This window comes from Pinus tabuliformis, chromosome 3_2 (assembly GCF_031772625.1).
Source record: "Pinus tabuliformis cultivar Carrire ecotype Pingquan chromosome 3_2, CPIR1, whole genome shotgun sequence".
Taxonomy (NCBI): Eukaryota; Viridiplantae; Streptophyta; class Pinopsida; order Pinales; family Pinaceae; genus Pinus; species Pinus tabuliformis.
Window position 1 is genome coordinate 705954645 of NC_142302.1, and position 16690 is coordinate 705971334.

The window sequence follows — 16690 nt, forward strand, 5'->3', positions numbered from 1 at the left end:
AGTTTAATGTATGCAATGATCTACACAATGCCTGATATTGGACATGTAGTAGGAGTTATAAGCAGGTACATGAACAATCACGAAAAAGAACATTGGATGGCAGTGAAGTGGATTATCAGGTATTTGAGAGGTACCACAAATAAAGAATTATGCTTTGCTGGTTCAAACATTGCTCTATAGGGATATGTTAATGCAAATATGGTAGGTGATAGAGATAATAGGAGGATCACCACGGGGTATGTGTTTATTGTAGGTGGAACAACTATCAACTGGGTTTCAAAAATGTAGCGTTGTTTCACTTTCAATAACGATAATAGAGTATGTTGTTTCTACAAAGGCTAGTAAAGAAATGATTTGGTTGCAGAGATTTATGGATGAATTGGGTAAGAAGCAGGAGATGGGAAGGCTATATAGTGATAGCCAGAGTGCCATTCATCTTGCAAAGACGTCATCATTTCATTCCAAGACTAAACATATACAACTCAAGTACCATACTATATGGTTAGTGTTGGAATATAGAGAATTGAAGCGGGAAAAGATACACACTAGCCAGAATCCTGTAGATATGTTAACAAAAGTTGTAACTAGGGAGAAACTGGGATTTTGTTAAGTTTCAATTGGTCTTTAAATATGATGATGAAGATGAGAAACATCTAGGTCCAAAGTGGAAGCATTTTTTAGCAAATGAAGTAGTGGTGGAGTTACAATAATCACTCTCCAAGTGGGAGATTATTGGGTGTGGAGCCTGATTATCTTCTTTATTCATAGGTATCGACGGATTGGACACCATTTTCTAATAGGGTGGAAACACTGCCCATTTAATTAAAGTCAGGGGGGGAGAGAGTGATTTTATGAGACCCTCCTCCCCCCACCCCAGCGGGGGTTTAGGGGCAGTGCCCCCGAAGCTAAAAATAGATGTAAAATCACCTTGTAAAATATTGTAAATTCGTAGTCAATCTAAGCCGTTCATTAGGCAGATTATCTGACGGTAGAAGTTATGTTTAATTTAGGTTTTTTTGCCCTAGAAGGAAACTACTCACTATATATGAGGGAATTGTATTGTGGTTGTGTATATGTGTATTCTGATCAAGAAAGAGAGACAACACTGTGTGAGAGAAAAGAGGAAATTACAACAGATTAATTGTAAGTTGTATCTCTTCATTTTGTTCGATAATATAAAGGAAGGAATTATTGTTTCTATATGGACGTACCCCAAATTGGGTGAACCACGTATATCTGTGTCACTCTTATTCTACGTGTTTTATGTGTTTGTGTTTCTTAAATATTTTATGTGTTCCATTGCTCTGTAATATATAATTGTCTAGTAGTTTCCCTTCCCTTCCACTTGATTTCATGAGTTTTCTTTGTTTTTAATTCTTAGGGTTCTAGATTTGTTTTTTTGTTCTTCCAATATTTTTATATTATGCCTATTGTAGCTACTTTTTATTATCGATGGCAAGAGAAACCTAGTTTCTTATATGGCAAGTGGGCAATAAAAATTATGGTTTGAACTTAGGATATATGGCCTAGTTTTCCTTTGGGTAAGCACAAAGTAATTCCTTGTGTTTTATTGTTTATAGGTCTGATGACAACTCGTTAGTTCTCCATAGTCATACTACATAAAGATCCTATAGCTACTCTAGGCATGTGTAAGTTTATAGTTTATCTGACCATGTACAGTTGTATAATTTATATTATAAAGTAATAGAATAGACAATGAACTTACAAAAAAACTCAATTTTTAATAAAATACAATTTAATTAAAAATTGCCTTGACAATGATTTAAAATAATATGTTTACAATTTGAAATATGATTGCAGTATCTTCTTGTTATGAGAAATTTAATATTGAATGAACAACTAATCAAATTTTAAGTAGTGATTCCAAGCCTAATACTTTATGGATATATGGGGATTTTGTTTTAACTAACAGATACAAAATAAATTTTGAGGACTTGTCTTAAATTTGTTTCGTATCAAGTGGATGAAGCTTTGCATTTCCCAAGGTTTAATAGTTTGTGTTGGCCTAATAAAGTGGCTGAAATCCAACCAAATCACATGTATTCATGGGCTTAGGAGAAATATCGTGGATTATGTGACATCTGATACCCTATATTTGACCAATAACTATGAGCCCAAATTTGATCATGAACCTTTAACATTAACTCGAAACTTTGTCATGCACAAAAGCCCCATTGAAGAAAAATTAACAACAAAAAATAATTGATTTTTGAAAAAAATAAAGGTGATATTTTTTTAAAAGGATCTAAATAATGAACTAGATCTCTTATCAAATAAGGACAATATTGACAATCTCTATCATAATTTGATGGAAACCTTGTCTATTTTAGCAAGTTCTCTATCAAAGTGTCGTATAAAAGGGAAGATTAAATGACCAACCCTTGGTATGATAAAGAGTTCTAGATTGCCAGAAATTTCATCAAGGATTCTTATAATGAATATTTAGAATATGACAAGATAAATAAGAACATATTTGTTGACTTGAAAATAACCATGACTTCAAAACAATAACTTTAGATTTAAAAATCATATTTTTTAGTTTAAAACACCAAAATAAACCTCTAAGTGGAAAACTTGTGTTAGTAGCACCCCTCCTCTACCCCACCATCCCAACCCCACCTTTTCTTAGGTTCAAATTACCACCTTTTGCAACCAATATCTTGACAACCTTATAATTTTGTTGGCAAACCATTAAAATCAACCCTTGAAATAAAAAGTGGCATGAAGTGCAACACTATTTTTTTTGGGTTGGGGAGAGGGTAGGGGTGGGAGAGGGTGTGAGTGGTTGAGTTTTTTTCCTTATAATAAAGTATGTTGATTATTTTTTTAACAAGGTGGGATATTTGGTATCAATTCCAAAAAAAGGGGGGAAGCAAGACTTCCCAATACATAAGTGCTGAAGCAAACAAGGAAGATGGGAACAAAAGTCTTGCTCCTTCTTTTCTAACTACAAACCTGTATTGATATATTCTATTCTTTCCTACTACATATACCTTATAGATATACCTTATAGATATTGATGCCCTGTTGTAAAAACATCTGAAAAATGCATTTCATGCTTAAATATCTAGCTGGGGAAGAGATCTAGAACTGAAGTAAATCTTCTATCAAAGAACAAAACATTGTTTTGAGGCTAACTGGTTTGGAATCCAATTATTCTTGATTTACTATGTTTTCTTCTTTCTCTTTGTTCCTACTGCTGCGATCCAACGAGTTAGAGTTTTCACCTGTTTTGTTTGTGATGATCTCTCACAGGAAGGTGACCGTATTTTCCAGATGTGCACATCTGTTGTTTAATTTCTCGAATTCCTTTCTGTGTTCAATGAGCCACTGCTTAAGAAAGGTGTTCTCAACTATAATCTGACTGTGAATTTGCTTTGCCATCTCTTTAACCCGATCGATGATGACCTTGTGAGCTCTACAGTGCAAACAAGATTGGCTCTTTGGAGAGCTATCCATGGGGTCCATTTGAACAATGATGGAGGAACAAGAAGGAAGCAGAGAGGGATTAAAGGGAAGAAGGGAGGGACAAGATACAAAGTCCTAAGACTCAATATAGAGCAAGACAATGCACAGGGCCTCAAAGATGAACTTGGTAGACGCATAATAGAATTGTGCATGTTGAGGGTCACTTTGAGGATCCCATAGAGGAACACGTAGAGAATCACACTAAACGATGAAAGTTAAAGATAACATGTTGATTGCAGGACACGGAACACAAAACAAAGCTAGAGAAGGGACATTAGCTCGCAGCAGGGGGCATGAAGCAAGGCTCTGAGGATAGATTCAGAGCATGACACAGCACAAGAGGAGAGTGAGATAAACAGAGGGTTGGAGAATTAATTTAAAATGGAATAAGGGAGGGAGATTTTAGAGAAACGAGGAGCATTAGGGGGGATCATGAGGGGATTGGAGAACAGAGATCCAATCGATCATTTTGGGGAAGAGAAGGTTAATTTGATGGTATTTCGTAGGGATTTAGAGACTGACAGACAATCCCAAAGGAAAGGATTTCATAGGGATCAAAGTTCTAAGAAAGATAATCCCGAACACGAGGAAAAAGACCAGGGAAAAGGAGGGAGAGTTGAGATTATGGGATAGATTGAAAGTGAAGATCATGATCAATTTTTGTTTCTACTGGGGAGCAGACCACTGCCTTGTTTACTAATTTTTCAAATTCTTTGTTATTTTCCCTCATAATGTGATCAAAGTTAGCATTTCACAAATATTTAGCTGAAGTTGAATTCTGGAAATGATTTGAGCTAGACCTACATTTTTTGGCTTGACATCCTTGACCATATGTTGAATAAGTATCAAGGAGTCTCCAAAAATTACTGGATTCTTGTAGTTTTTCCTTTTTAGTATTTGAATTCCCATAAGGAATTCATAAGCCTATGCTTTTTTGTTGGTTTCATTACCTAAGTCCCATTCAAAAGTGGTTATGATTTCCTTCTCTTGATCTATTACTAAGCTGCCCACACCTGCTCTTCCGAGATTGGATTTTGAAGCCCCATAAAAAAATAGACAAGGCATCTTTATTGTATTTAACCAAATTAATAACTATTTTTCTTTCAAGTGAATTTTCCACCTTCTAATAGTTTCAGTTCTGAATGGGCTTCTTGGAATCTATGGCTTGTTAATGGAAAAGCTCATCCATATTTTTTCCTCTTGTTGGAGAAGGTTGCATTCCATCATTTTGACTCCTTTTGCATACATAAATTCAGTGGCAAGTCCCCAAGTTTTAGAAAGGACTTTGCATGTTTCTGGCTTGGTATTTTTAAAGATTTGATTATTTCTCACAAGCCATATTTGCCAACACAAGAATGATGGAAGGTTGTTTCAAAATATCTTTATGATATTCTTGTTTTTTAAAGAGTATGGATACTTATCCTTCCACTTTGAATAGAATTCATAAATGGGGATATTTAAATTGATAGATGTTTCAATTGGCCCAACTAAGAGATTCCATCATTCTTTAGCAAATTTGCATACAGTGAAAAGATGTTGAAATATTTTCTTCTTCTTCATTGCACATTGGGCATCTTGAAGGACCAATAATTCTTTTTTTCTTGAGATTTTTTGATGTTAGGATTTTCCCTTTTAGCAAGGTCCAAATGAATTTTTTTTATTTTTGTAGACTCTCACTCTTCCAGACTGATTTCCAGAGGAGCCAATCCTATTGATTATGTTGTTCTTGTAGTTTTAAGTACCCTGATTTGACTTTATAATCTCCTACTGTCGGATTAAATTTAAAGGAATCTTGAAAGGCATATCTGATAGGGGTTGCTCCTTTGAGATGGGAAACGAGGATGTCCCATTACGACATGAAATATTGTGGAAGCACTCGAGGTAACTAATCCTCCCAAGAGTAATCATTCTGATTCCATTTTGATATTTTTTCCAATGTGAAAATTCCCTTTTTAAACATCCATGTTTTTAGACTTTGCATTCCATTTTGATTGGAGATAGGAGGATTCCCCATAATACTATCATCCCAAAAATTTATATCCTTACCCCCACTAGGGATTCTCGAAGTGTTCTCTTTTATAAGAGGGAGAACTTTCTTGACTAATTTCCAGATTTGGAAGCAAGGTCTAATGGGAATATTTCTAGAGAGAAAGTTCAGACGAGAGGAGTTTAAATATTTGGCTTGTAAAACTTGTTTCCACCAACAAGAATCCCTTGTGATGAAACTCCAAATGATGTTTGCTCCAAGGGCCATGTTCATTAATCTAGGGAGGCGAATAAAGAGCCTTCCTTTTTCAAATGGTGTAGTTACTTGATTCCATTTAACAAGGCCAATTTTTTTTGTTTTGTTTCAGTCTTACCTCCTTGCCATATAAATTTTCTGATAATAAGCTCTATTTGCTTATGCACTCCCGCTGGGGCGAGCACAATGGAAAATTGATAGAGAAGTAGAGCTGCTAAAACTGATTTGATCAGAGTTACCCTCCCTACAAGATTGATCCAAAGGATGCCCCATGATTGAATTTTCTTTTTCTTTTTCTCTATGGAATTAATCCATATTTCTGACTTTGTGGTTTCTTTTGTAACAGGTAGTCCCAAATGAATGAAATGGTTCCAATTTTCTTGAATAGGTACATCTATAATTTGAGATATTCGCTGAAGAATTCTTGAGGGAGTGTTCCATCCATAAATTCTTCTCTTTAAGTTGTTTAATAGGAATCATGTGACCTCTAGGAAACTGTCCAAAAAAAAATTGAACCTTCTTGCCACAATGCATGAGGCACCCCCCAAGAACAAAGTGTCATTTGCAAATAGAGAATGATTTATGCTCTTGACACCTTTGCTAAAGGAAAGTCTAGTAATGGTGCCATTTTTTCTACAGAATTCAAGGTTCCTACTAAGGGAATCTGCCATTAGGATATAAAGAAAAGGAGAGAGTGGGAAACCTTGACTTAACCACAAGAGCTTTGGAAAAAAACTTGGTCTTCCATTTATGGGGGGGAGGGGGGGAATCTAAGGGAAAATAATGTAATGTTTTATAAGGTCTACAAATTCGGAAGAGAAACCAAATTTTAGGAGGACTGCAGAGAGGAAGGAAAGGTTTACTCTGTCAAAGGCATTGGCCATATCAAGTTTTAAGATAAATCCTTGTTCTTTTTTGGCTAGGCTTGAGTGAATTTCTTCTTGAACTACCATTATGTTATCAATTATCTGCCTATTGGGAACAAAGCCACCTTGGTTTATAGAGATCGGACTGGGAAGAAGAGGCTTGATATGATTAGCTAAAATCTTTGAAATTATTTTGTAAGAGGAGTTGCAAAATGAAATTGGCCAGAATCAATTAAAGGAGGAAGGCCTCGACTCCTTTGGGATAAGGGCCAAGTAAGTGGAGTTGGTGAAGCCTCCCATTTTCTTTTTCCTGAACACCCATATTATCATATTTAGGAGGTGTTTTTTAATAAGAAGTCAGAAGGAATGATAAAAGGCAATGGAGAAGCCATAAGGACCTGGAGCTTTGTCTAGCTGAACATTCCATATTGTTGCCTGAAGCTCTTCTTCTTCAACTTATTTTTTAATGTCTAATTTTGTCTCATCAGAAATCCTTTTACGAATGTGCCTTATAAACCCTTCATGGTTTGGATTTGCATGCTCTGCAATTAGCAAATTTGTGAAATGATTGTGAGATTATTTTTTTAGTTCCTCCTACCCTTTCATTTCATTTTCTCCTTCTCCTTTTATTATGTCAATCCGATTTTTTATTTTCCTCATCTTGGTGGTATTATGGAAGAAGGCAGTGTTTTGGTCCCCAGCTTGAATCCAAAATTTTCTGATTTTAACCTCCAAGTCTCCTCCTCTTGTTTGTTGTTTTTATAGATTTCCTAATGCAACTCTTTTTCTTTCAGTTGGTTTTCTTTTGTTTCTTCTCCATCCTCTAATTTCTTCTGCACTTTCTTAAGCTCCTTCTGTAGGTCAACTTTCTTTTGATGTGGTTCTTTATAATGATTTTTGGCCCATGCTTTTAGATTTTTTCTAACACTTTTTAGCTTTGTCTCCCAGAAAAAACTTGGCAATCCCTTTATCTTTTGCTTACATGCTACTGTGATTAACAATCTGGCTTCTTCCTAATTAATCCAGAGAGTATTAAATCGAAAAGGGAGAGGCCCCAACTTTTTTCTCTCACCAAGCTTCATTTCTATGAGTTTGTGATTTGATGTAGCTGAGGGGATAATACTTGAAAGGAATTCGGTGTATTCTAGAATATCGTTGTCTTGGATAAAAAAATTATCCAAACGCTCTTTAATATTTCCCAAACCGAGCCTCCTGTTTCTCCAGGTGTATTTCCCATTTTTTGGAGGAATATCAATTAAGTTATGGTTCTATATTATGTTTTCAAGGATGTCTCTGAATGGATCTGCTTGAAAGCATCCTCCCATTTTTTCATCAGCACTTAGAATCAAATTAAGATATCCTCTGATTATAAGGTGCTTTTTCATATCCTTATTTAAATTTTCAATCAGAGAGCACCAACAATGCTCCTTATCTCAATAATGAGTAGGTGCATAGATGTTGTAAAGGAAGATTTAGAGCCCTGGATTTTTTTTCCTTAACTCATTTTTGATCTAGTGAAGCTCTTTGAGATGGATCATTAACTCCCATACAGTATGTTTCCACATTGTGCATATTCCACCTAAGACTCTGTAGCTCTTATTGTTTTTCCTTCATAATGTTTTGTTTTTTGTATTATTTGGTACATTTCTTTCTCTCAGGTTTTGGTCTCCTGGATTAGGAAGATATCTGGTCTTTCAGAATTTAGAAGATATTTTGTTGCGTTAATATTTGAGGGGTGCCCAAGGCCTCTACAGTTCTAGGAGACCAAATACATTACTTACTTTGATTTGAGACCAAGGGACCTTTCCCTCGAATTACTTGATGAGGTTTTTCCTTATTTCCTGTATTTTTTTCTATATACGAATCCATTGGTTGTTGAGTTCCCATTTCCATTTCCTTTATAGTTGCTTCATCCCTGGTTTCTTTATTGGTCTTCCTTCTTGATCTTTTCTGAAAGTCTAAGGAGGTTAAATATTCTTTGGATTGATTTCAGGTGAGAATCCTATCAAAAGGAGGAGGAGGGGGACTCAAAGGGAGGCTGGGAGAGACAGGAAGGGGGAGAATGGGGGGGTGGGAGGAAGGAGAAAGCGAGAGGGTGGAGGAGAGGGAAAGGAGGAGGGAGAATTTAGATGAGCAGTAAGATTAAGAGATGGTTCCGAAGGGAGGTCCAAAGATGTAAAAGGATTTGTAGTCAAAGGGGAAGATGGGAGAGGAGGATGGGGGAGGAGCACCCTTGGGGAAGGGTGCAGAGGAGGAAGGGGTAGTAGAGTTGATAGAATTAGATGCAACCTTTTTATTTTTTACTTGTTCCTGTTTAGATTTTTGAGATTTTTTGTTCTTCTTCTTCTTTCTTTGTACATCTATTTTCAAAATGACCATATTCATGACATCCTTACATTTGAAGGGAATTTTCTTGTAGTCTAGTTGTTTAATGTGTGTCCAGTTGTCTTCCTTAATTTTCATTGCTTCTAGGAGCCCCTTTCCCAGATCAACTTCCATGGAGATCCTTGCACAGGCATGCATATTTTCCTTTGGTTCACTTCGATCTATGTCTTTCCCTACAACATTTCCAATAGCTTTTATGGAATCATCTCCCTAGCAATGAAGAGGAAGGTGAGGGAGATGAACCCAAACAAGAAAAACATTTGGTACGTCGAGCTCTGGGTCAAAATTAGGAGTCCATCGATTTATATATAAGCCCCTTATGTCCATGAAGTAAGGTCCATTTATGAAGATTAAATCTTTGTCATCTTTGGATTCAAAGTGAAAGGTGAAGAAGCCTCTTCCACAAAAATTGGAGATTTTTTCTTGAGTTGAGTGAGACCAACTTCTCTCAACCCATTTTTTCTTGTTTTTGGAGAGGGCCAAAGGCCAGTGAACTGATCCACCGGACCCATTTCAGAGAGATAAAGAGAAGTTCTTTGAGGTATAGTAGTAGGTAGAACTATTTTAGGGATGTCTTCAAGGTTTTTGACAAATCTAGAAACAGCAGGCCACTCACGAGGAGGGCCAATGGAGGAAATGAGGCTCACAAAAGCTAAGGATGCATCATCTGAGGGTGGAGCAGTAGAGGAGGGTGCAGTTGAGGATAGAACCCCTCCCATATCAGACTCTGAAGGGTCCATGAGAAAGGGTTGCAACAAAAACAGGGGTTCAGCGCAACGTAGACCTAACACAAACATATTTTTCAAAGTATGTTGATTTTTGTTCAATTTAAAAAGAATATTTTTAATATTTTTTTTATAAAGTGAAAAAACCTATCATAACTCAATTGTCAAACTAGTAGCGAGGAAAACCACCACTGGGTGTTGTCCATGAATGCAGGTTGGTTTATCACTATTATTTAAGGAAATCCATGCCACCTAGAATTACCTACTTGCGGTCTATAAAGGTCACTCCTGTTGGATGCCTCTGGGTCTTGGACTATTAACATGTTTGCTTATGTCTAAGGAAGATGACCTCTTAGCCAAGTAGAAGAAATTTTAGGGCATATATATGTGTGTGTGAGTGTGTTCCCCTTTTTTGGGCAACAAATTGAGCTTTTAGCTCATAGTTTAAAAAAAGTGGCAATTTTGAGTTCACAATAAAGGAGATGCTACTACCTTAGCACCTCTTTTCAATTTGGGGGTTGATTTTCAGATCTTGGTTGTGAGGATATTGGTTATCAATACCATGGATTCAAGAAAGTTGTAATTTTGATTCCCAAAAACCTTGGGTACTAGTGGGAGTTCTATTTTTTTATTTTGAAATTGATTTTATGGTTTTGGTTACATACATGTTGTTAAGGCTATTGTTTCAAAAAAGTTATAATTGTGACCCCTAACAAAATATGATGCTCTGGTGTCATTTTTGTTTTGATATTTGATTTTAATGGGTTAGTTTATTGAGGTGATTTTTTCAAAATGTGGTAATTTTAATCTCTCCCCCCATCAACCCCAAAAAAGGGTGTTACTAGTAACACCACTTTTTGAAATGGGGTAAAATAATGACTAAATGTGACCTCTAAAAAAGGAGAAATTTAGAAGGTTCTTATGAAGTTGGTGACTATGTTTAGATATAAAGACCTAATCAGAAGGGGGGAAAGGGTACTATATAAACAAAAAGTAAGAGAAACATTTCAACTTCTTTGAACTATATTTTAAGAAGTTTCAAAGAAAACTTTGAGATGTCTAGTAAAGAAAATAATATGATTCCCTTAAGGAACTAGAATTCCTACCTTAAAAGACTTTACAAATCCCCTAATAAGGTAGACAACATTCAAACCATTTCTATAGACGAATAATTTTTTCATCATATGGCATATTTTGTAGTTAAGTATCTCACAAAAGGGAAGTTAAGGACATTGGAGGTTACTAAGAAGAAATCCTAAAAATTGGATGGCCTATTCTCTTCCCTCACATTGACAAGCTCTTTGTTTTAGTTTTCAAGCATGGTTTCCTTAAATCCTAGACTCAAAGCCTCATTTTAGAAGTGGGGATTAAAAATTCTCTCTAACTATAGGACCATTATGATTAGCCCCGTTTAACCAAGTTGTATTGAATTATTGTGGAGAAGAAAATCGAAATATGTCTATAAAGTCACAAAAAAGAGCTAAAGGCTATGTTAGATTTAGGAGCTATCATTTAACTATGGATCCCCTTGTTTCACTTAGGATCATTATGGAGCATTGTAATAATAAAACCTATCTCTTGTGTTTTTTCATTTATTTATAAAAAAAATAACACAATGCACCTTACTAACTTTTGGAATAGGTTAGAAGAGCTAATTTTTTTTTGAGTTGGAAGTTATAGTGATAAGGTTGTACAAAAATGTTATTTCCATGTTTAGGAACACTAAGGGATGACTAAAAGAAATTAATTGTAATATAAGAGTTAAAAAGGTTGTTTACTATCCCCCTATCCCTTTTGACATATACATTGACAAGTTATCTGGTTGTTTGGAAGAAGTAGGTTGTGTCAGCCCATATTTCATTGCTATAGTCATTATCCTTTTGTTTTACATTGATGATACTATTATTATGGTGATGAGTCCTTATGATCTCGACAAACAATTAAAAATCCTTAGGTGAGTTGTTGGCTCAAGTGGACACCTTATTGCTTTTAAGATACACAAACATTGTTGATCTCAAGTTCTCATGGATTTACACTTTCATACAGGTATGGATTTTAATATTGACAAAATGAAAGTTATGATAATTAGATCCAAAAATATCACTTTTTTTTAATTTCATGTATGGAAGCAACAACTTGGAAGAAGTGACTTCATACATATATCTTGGAATTGATCACCATCACAAGTTTAATTAAAATTATAACACTGAGAAAAGGATAAAGCATGGGAATTTTATTAGGGTCTTGAAAATAGTTGTAAGTTAGTCAAACTTTGGCTACAAGATAAGAAGGAGCTCCTCTTTGAGACTCTCATCACTCCTATTATATTAATGGTTGTGAAGTTTGGGTTTGAAGCATCTTTAGAGAATCATGGAGAAAGATATAGCGAATCCAAAAGTGTTTTATAATTTATAGTCTCAAAATTAGACTTAACCTGCTCAATCATATCATCCTTAGGAAAGCAAGTTTTTCCCTCATTGGGAGCATAGCTATAACTAAGTACCTAATGTACAAGAACAAGATAAACAAACATGAAAGACAAGAGGTTTCCTAATATTTTTTCAAAATCCAACAAAACTCACTTGTGGCTCAAGTGGAGGTGGCATAAAATTCCAAGCCTTGGCTTAATCATTGGGGAATAAAGGAAGAGGTTACCCTATAAAGTAATGAGAAATTAAATAAATATTGTTGCATTTAAATTCAAGGATAAATTGTGATGTGATAAATAATTAGAAGATAAAATGAAATAAATATATTATAAGGAGGTGATCAACCCTAATCTAGGAGATCAAAAGTATCTCTCCATTTTGACTAGTGTAAATAAGAATCAACATTGCTAAAATAAAAATAATCTATCAGGAGCTTCACAATAAAATAGGGCATTACATAATTCCTAAGAGGTTGTAGGGAAAAGATATTTGTCATATTTATGAGGGTTAGAAAATGAAAATCACTATCTTAGAATCTCATTTGTACACCACATTAAATAATAATTTTAAAATATTTGTTACCTTTATAAACTCATCAAAACTATGATGATTAAGAATGTTTCTCTTAGATGCACACGAGGGGTTGGGAGCGGAGGTTTGGGGTTGGGAGCGGGGGTTTGGCTCTGCAATCTTAACTATGGTTTTGCGTTAGGGTTTTGTCACTGGTGACCATGGCGGGATGCGGAGGAGGGAGTTATGCTCCCTCCTACAGTCAAGTAGCTACAAATAGAAGCAAGGGAGTTGGATCGCATCGCTTCAAGAAACCAATGGAGGTGGCAACAGAGGATATTAACACAGAAAAATTGGAAAATATCAGACCTCATGGATAGGAAGGGAATCATGAGGAAGCTAGTAGGGAGAGGAGGACAGGGGTAATAGTCAGAAAGTTGCTCCTATGAGTACAACAGGGGTCTGTAAACCCAAGTCGACCATTATTCCTCGGGTTGTTTTAAGTGACCCAGCGCTACAGGTGCATAGAGATCACATGGTGGAATATGCGGTTATATGAAAATTTATGGGGATTTAGCCGATAGAGAAGGCTTTGCAAGCATGGATAAGGAACCACTGGAAACCAAAGGGGGAAATAAACCTTCACCTTGGGTCCAAGGGCTTATTTACGGTGGTGTTCACAAGCTTAGAGGATAAAGATAGAGTGTTTGAGGGAGGACCCTATTTTTACACTGCTGCAGGCCTTTACATGCGACCATGGATGATGAACTTTGTCCCAGAACGAGAAAATTTCACATTGGTACCAGTATGGATAAGACTTTACTCCCTTCCTTTAGATTATTAGCTTCTGGAGTCTCTAAAGGCTATTGGTAACAAGCTAGGGCATTTTATAAAGATCTCAGATGTGACTCTAAAAGGAAAATACACATCCTTCGCCTGGATATGTGTGGAAATGGACTTATCTGGGGCACTTCCGGACGCAATCATTTTAGAAGTGTATGACGAAGAATGGGTGCAAGCGGTGGACTATGAACATGTCCCATTTAGGTGCTGCAAGTGCCATGAACATGGGCACCTATATAGAGACTGCCCATTAAACAAAATGGAGAGCAATACAAAAATCACCACAGACAAAGATCTTGAGGGTTTTACTAAGGTTGGGGGCAAAGGGAAAGGAGGAAATTGGTACCAAAAGAAGAGAAATGAGGACGGGAAACCGAGCCACAATAGTTTCAAGATCTTAGAAGAAGAAGTTGGAAACAATGGGACAAACCGGGGATCAGAGAATAATCCCACTGAGAAGGAAAGCGATGCTAGCATGGAGGATATACTAGAGAACAGTCAACAAAAGGATGATTTGCCAAGCATTATGGAGCTTAATAGGGACCATTAGATGACCCCAAGTGAGGCTAGAATGGAGGACCATGAACTGTAGGAGATTCTAGAAAGGGAGAATTTAGATCTAGAGAAGTTTCTGGAGCAAGGAATAGACTCCCTGCCAAAAGTGGAGTTTGACAGGATTCAACAGCTCTTTCTCTAGAGATCACAATCAAAGGGCTCTGGAGTAAAAAAAAACCATGATAGCTAGGAGAATAGAGGGGTGAAAACGATGGAGGATACAGTGATGCATTCTTCCAAGAACCCAGGCAGGAAAAGAGGAAGAAAAAGATAGAATGAGTTGTTGAATGAATGTGGGAAACTCATGATTAACTCAAGTAAGATGATAGATCTTACCAACTACTCCTTTACAGACCTTTCTTAATGAAGCTTACAACCTGGAACATTAGGGGTATAGGAAGTAAAAGGAAAAAAAGAAATCTTAGCAGTAGAATAAAAGAAGAAAACCGATATATTGTTTTTATTCAAGAAACAAAGTGTTCGATGGAAAAGATCAGAGAGATACATAACAAGTGGTTAATCAAGTATGAGTATCTAGAGGTTAAAGCGGACAACTCGGTAGGAGGGATTCTTATCCTTTGGGACCCCTAGAAACTACGAATCCGGGATGTTGAAATGTCTAGGAACTATCTATCATTGGGGATTCAACCTTTGGGTGATAAGGAGATATACATGATCACAAACGTCTATGGTCCTCAAAAACAAGAAGACAAACTCAAGCTTCTCACCTCCCTTGAGGAGCTAAGAGAGAGATATCCTGATGTGCCCTGGATTCTGGTAGGGGATTTCAATATGATCAGATCTCTTACAGAGAAAAAAGGCGGTACCAAAAAACTAGGTAGAGACTCCATTTCCTTCCAAAACTTCATAAATAACATGGGGCTAGTGGACACTGAAACAATAAATGGCACTTTTACCTGGAACAATAAGAGGGGAGGGGTTGCTCAAGTCACCTCTAAACTAGATAGATTCATAATCTCATAGGACCTCCTTCTCACAAACCTTGACATGTCAGCTTCAATCCTTCCCTTTGGAGGCTCAGACCACTGGCCTATCCAGCTTGAAGCTACTTTTATGGGCACACCGAGGAACATACCTTTTAGGTTTGAAAATGTCTGGCTCTCTCACCCTTACTTCACCAGCAATATTGACAAATGATGGATGGAAGATATGCCCGTTCAAGGTACTAAAATGTTCATGCTACAACAGAGACTTAAACACATCAAATCCAGGCTTAAAGATTGGAACAAAAAGGATTTTGGTAATATTTTTAAATCCAAAAGAGAAGTTGAGCAGAAACTCTAGGGGATTAATCAGATCATCATCACAAATAGTTTTACCAAGGAACAGAAAAATCAAGCTGGATCTCTTCAGAATGAATGGGAATATCGGTGCATGCAAGAGGAGATTTTTTGGAGACAAAAATCAAGGGTGCAGTGGATTAGAGAAGGAGAAAGAAACACGAAGTTTTTTCATAAATCAACCCTAGATCACAGGTCACATAACAGAATTACAAAACTCAAAGATTCTCAAGGGAAAGAGCTTGTCTCTCACAAAGAAATGGAATTTGTCCTAGTTCAACACTTCCTTAGCATAGCAGAGGAGCCTCTCATCGACAGATCTCGGTTCATCAACAATTTCACAAAGCACATTCTGAAGCTTGTAACCAGGGAAGACAACCACAATCTTAACAGGCCAGTGTCTGAAGAGGAGGTTAGTGAAGTTATCAATGAGATGCAAAATGGGAAAGCTTCAGGCCCAGATGGGTTCAATGTGGACTTCTTCAAAGCTTGCTGGAAAATAGTCCAACTAGATATCCTTGAGGTTGTGGAAGACTCAAGAAGATCCAAAACGGTTTTGAAGGATCTTAATGCCTCTTTCATAGATTTGATTCCAAATCGGGAAAAATCTATGACACCGAACCGATTCAGACCCATATCTTTATGTAATGTGGTGTACAAATTAATTCCAAAGTGATCGCTAACAAACTCAAGCCCTTGCTTCCAGCTCTTGTCTCAAAGGAGCAAACTGGTTATGTGGAAGGAAGAAATATTCTCAATAACATCATTCAAGCTCATGAGGTGGTACACTCTCTTAAGAGAAATAAGCAAGCTGGTATAATCATACAACTTGACCTAGCGAAAGCTTATTATAAGCTAAGTTGGTCTTACATTAGAGCAGTGCTAAGAGCTTATGACTTCGACCACAACTGGATAAGATGGGTTATGGCCCTTGTATCCACGGCTAGTTTTTCCATCCTTCTTAATGACTCTCCCTCCATAGCCTTTATGCCTTCTAGGGGTCTCAGACAAGGGGATCCTTTCTCCCCCTTCCTCCTTGTTCTCATGATGGAAAGGCTAGGCAAAGCGATCAAAATGAAAAATGTTGAAGGAAGAATCCAAGGTCTGAAACTTACCCTGGATAACGTTGCTTTTACTCATCAACAATTTGTGGATGACACAATGTTGCAGGCTATTCCCAAAGTCAGGGAAGCTAGAGCTTTCAAACAAATCTTGAACGACTTCGCTGTGGCCACTAGTACAGAGGTAAGCCTTGACAAATAAAAAGTTTTCTTTTTCAACATAGACATTGCTATTCAGAGGAACCTCCCCAGAATTCTCGAGTTTAAAAGGGATCAGTTACCTT